The sequence below is a fragment of the Cajanus cajan genome, chromosome 4 (genome assembly GCF_000230855.2).
Source record: "Cajanus cajan strain Asha chromosome 4, NIPB_CcT2T_4, whole genome shotgun sequence".
In the NCBI taxonomy this organism is placed as follows: domain Eukaryota; kingdom Viridiplantae; phylum Streptophyta; class Magnoliopsida; order Fabales; family Fabaceae; genus Cajanus; species Cajanus cajan.
Window position 1 is genome coordinate 29,841,221 of NC_138520.1, and position 4,431 is coordinate 29,845,651.

Genomic DNA, 4,431 nt, shown 5'->3' on the forward strand with positions numbered 1-4,431 from the left:
GATCATATTTAAAAATTTTTCAAATTGTCTATCAAGTTTAGTCCTTGCTAACCTTTGAGGAAAAGGAATTGGAGGGTGATAAACAGTTTGAGGCTTTGATGAAGATACTTTTTCTTTTTCTAATCTCTCTTTTTCAGGTTTTTCAACCATAGGAGAAGCGTCTTCATCAATCTCAATATTATCATTTTGATTAGACACAGGTCCGTCTAATTTCTTCCCACTCCTTAAAGTCACAGCATTAACATTTTCAGCTGGGTTTGCAACTGTTTTACCTGGGAACTTACCTGGAGAATTGCTTGAACTAGGCATCAACTGTGCAATTTGATTTTCCAGCATCTTGTTGTGGAGAGTAATATTCTCAACCTTGACAGCAAGGTTTTGAATAGAATTTTCCATTAAATCATTGGTCTGTTTTTGATTAGTGACAAAATTCTCCATAAGGCTTTCTAATCTTGAAACACTTTGTTGAATTGAGGGTGTCTGTACTGGATTTCCTTGCCCATTAATGAAGTGATTGGGCGGACGGAAATTAGGTTGCTGACTGCTACTTCCTTGAACTGGGTTATTCTTCCAAGAAAAGTTAGGATGATTCTTCCAACCAGGGTTGTATGTGTTGGAATATGGATTACTCTTCTCTCTTCGAGGAGTGTCATAGAAATTATGAGAAGCTGCCACTTGTTCAGTAGTATCTTCTTCTTCTCCAGTAAAAATTGAGGTACAATCTACTGCAGTGTGCCCTTGTTCCCTACAAAGGTCACATACTTGATTTGTAGCCACTGAATTAACCTTAGCTTTTTCCATCTTGTCTAACCTTTGATTAAGAGTATCAAATTTTGCTAAGAGTAACTCAATATTGTTCACTTCATATCGCCCCGGAGTTCCTTTCCTTGCTGTGACTTCTCTTTCACTGTATTGGCTGTGATTTGAGGCTACATTTTCCAAAATAATCATGCAGTCATTAATAGGTTTCCCCATGAAAGATCCTCCAGCTGCTGAGTCTAATATCATGGTGCTTTGTTGGTCCAATCCTTCAAAGAAAAATTGGATGGTAAGCCAACGGTTGAAGCCATGTTGTGGGCATGCTTGAAGATATCCCTTGAACCGCTCCCATGCTTCATAAATAGTCTCTCCAGTGCCTTGTTGGAAATTAGTGATTTTCTTCCTCAATTCTTTAGTTTTAGAAGGAGGAAAGAATTTCTCTAGAAAAACTCTTTCACATAATTCCCAAGTTGCTATCTTTTCTCTAGGCACTGTTCTTAGCCACACCTTTGCCTTATCTCTCAAGGTGAGTGAGAATAAGCGGAGTCGCATTCCATCAGAAACTTCATCATCAAATTGCTGGGTCTCACAGATTTCCAAGAACCCCACTGATGGTAGTCCTCCAAAGGTGTTCTGTTTGAGCATATTCACCAGAGAAGCTGGTACAGTAGCTCCAGTTTGCATCTCCCCTCCAGGTATCCCACGAGCTATGGGTGCAGAGTAATCCCGAAGCGGTAAATTATCTCGTTGTGCAGCCATGGCAAATTCTCTAGAAAGGTTTCTTTTCCTTCTCAGGAGAGTTCTTTCAATCTCAGGATCAAGTGGTGTTGGTTTCCCAAGACGTAGAGATCTCTTTTGCATTAACCCTAAAGCACTGCAAAAAAAAAAGAAGAAAGTGGCCCGTGAAATCTGAATTGGAGAAGTAAACACTAAAAAAAATTATTTATTTATTTAAATTTTTTTTTTTTTTTTTTTTTAAATTCGAATTAAAATAATTGTAATTTAAATCAAGAGACGTAGTCCCCGGCAACGGCGCCAAAAACTTGTTGTATGGAAAACCGCAAGTGTACGGTTGTCGTCAAGTAATAAATATCGAATCACAGGGACTACGTGTTTGACCTAGAATTACTAGTATTTTAATTTGAATTTTAAAACAGATGGAATTTCTGTTTTGAGATGATAAGATCAGATTTGATGGTAAAAGAGATAGTAATGCAATTAATGAATAAGATAAAACTTTAAGATAAGATAAGGAGATTTCCGGGAATCTAGGGTTCGCACAAAGAGTTCCAACATTATTGAATTATTATTTTCATTAATTAATTCTATTCCATCTTGAAGGTAGTCTTAACCTAATTTAATCCTTGCACCTTCTCAGGCTACGAGGACGTGTTTAATTAAAATTAATCCCTACTCTCGTGGTAATTACGTTCAATTAAACCCGTTAAGATCTTTGTTAATCTATTGCTCCTCGAAAGCTTAAATCTACTCTCGTGATTTAACACTCAAGTCTATTCCTTTAGGTTCCGATAATTAGGTTCTCCTCTCAGTTCATCCCTAATTATCTATGATTATGAAAATTAAGATTAATTGTTTATCATAATTATAATCAAGTTCTCCTCTCAGTTCATCCTTAATTAATGTTATTATGAAAACAATAATATTAAAGTTCATATATAAAATATAAAAGAACAGATCAAGAATTGGAATAAAATTAAGAAACTGAATAGTGCATTAATAAAGAGGTTCTCAGAGGCTAAGCCCTGATCCTAGAAAAAGGGAAACTACTCACAGGAGTTCATAGTAGTTCTCCAAGAAGAAAAGAATAAAAGAAAAGTAAACCTTAGAGTCGATGGCACAGGCGCCCAACCTTCTCCAAGTGTCAAAAACTAGAAAACTGTCTCTCGAACCAACCCCGTTCTAGGCTAACCTAATCTAATTTATAACCTAAAAGGGTAAAAAGGTAAAACTACCAAGATAAAAATTACAAAGATAAAATAAAAATAAAAACATAAAACTTAAACAGCTGGGACGCGAAGTGAATCACGGCCGTGACTGAGAATCACGACCGTGATCTTCTCTGGAGCACATCTATGAAGGGTCAGTGGCGTTCACGGGTGTGATTGGGAATCACGACCGTGATTTTCTCTGGTGAATCACGGGCGTGATTTAGAATCACGGCCGTGATTTTCCCTGTAGCTCAGCATTTCCTCTTTAATTCTTAAATCTTGATCCTGCTTAGAGAAAACACAACACATACCAAGAAAAGCATAAAATAGGAAAATGATATAAAAATTTATTAAAAACATGAAAGATATGCATGATTATGCTATGAATTCTTGTGAATTAAAGTGCTAAAATACGAGTAAAATACACAACATCACCAATCCATGTTAATCCCAAGCGGGACCCTCCATGGATTAGCGGTTTTCACAAAAAGGAAGGGTTCATGGAGTCGCCACCAATGTTTTACTCAAAACATTGGAAAAAGAAGTTTAAGGCAATCGATTCAAAAATCGACTTCGGCCATGACAACCAGAGTCGGGTAAGGGAGTCGGTTACGCGTGGGGAAGGTGTTAGCACCCCACAGCGCCCCATTCGGGTTCCCTATGAAAGATTATTTCTAAAAATAATAGTGCGAAATTACTAAATTACCCCTATTTATTCTAAACAATTATAACTTAATTATCTACATGATGACAGTTAAATATACACACAGAAAGCAGTAAAAGGAAGGACTTAAGAAGAAACCTTTGAAGCGTGCTTTTATATTCAAGTAAAACTGGGAAGCTTTTTGGCGTTCCCTCGCTCGACAAGCCCGCTCGCTCCCTCCTAGAAAATTTTAACTATGGAAATCCGGAGGATTTCCCTTTGACTCAGTTCGAGACTCAAGCAAAAAGCTCAGAACTCGAGAACTTTGTCGGATCAACTCTCCGAGTGATTTCTAGGCAGAGCACTGCTCAAAAAAACCCATAATACTCAAGAAGAGGGTTAAAACTCCGTGTAAAAGTGTCAAATGACGTCCAATTGGCGTCATATTTATAGGGATGAGGCGCAATACGGCCTCTGGGGGTCAATACGGCCCGTATTGAGTTTTTGAACTACAATACGGCCGTATTGAATTCAGTACAGCCGTATTGAAGTTCAAGAAACCTCAATACAGCCGTATTGAGTTCAGTGCGGCCGTATTGAAGTTCAAGAAACCTCAATACAGCCGTATTGAGTTCAGTGCGGCCGTATTGAAGTTCAAGAAACCTCAATACGGCCGTATTGAGTTCAGTGCAGCCGTATTGTAGTTCAAAATGTTCAATACGGCCGTACTGAACTTTTGGGAGGCCGTATTGGGCTTCATTCCCTCCACTTCCTTATTTTGAGCTATTACAAGACCTCTAGACCTACAGAGAATCCTCCTAGGGCCTTCCATGAGTCCTTCTGGCTGACTTTCCTTCAGTCCTCAAGAGTCTTCAAGCTTTATTTCCGACCCGGACAATTTTAGGGGTCTATAGGGCCTTTGGGCCCTCTGATGTCCTATCTTGTTATTTGTATGCCCCCCGGACGAAATTGGGTGTCTACAGCTGCCCCCCCTTTACTTAGTCAAACGGCCTTTTGGTGTACCGTTTGATAAGTAAAGGAGTTGACCCAATTGTCCGGGGAATGTGCCATCCTTCTGAC

At 38.7% G+C, this 4,431-nt stretch overlaps 1 non-coding gene across 1 annotated transcript; it reads left to right on the forward strand.

The window, feature by feature from the left end:
- Positions 1-1,063: 1,063 nt before the first annotated feature.
- Positions 1,064-1,170, forward strand: LOC145957609 (small nucleolar RNA R71). The gene has a single exon (XR_014433652.1). It is a non-coding gene; the product is annotated as a small nucleolar RNA R71 (small nucleolar RNA).
- Positions 1,171-4,431: the final 3,261 nt, after the last annotated feature.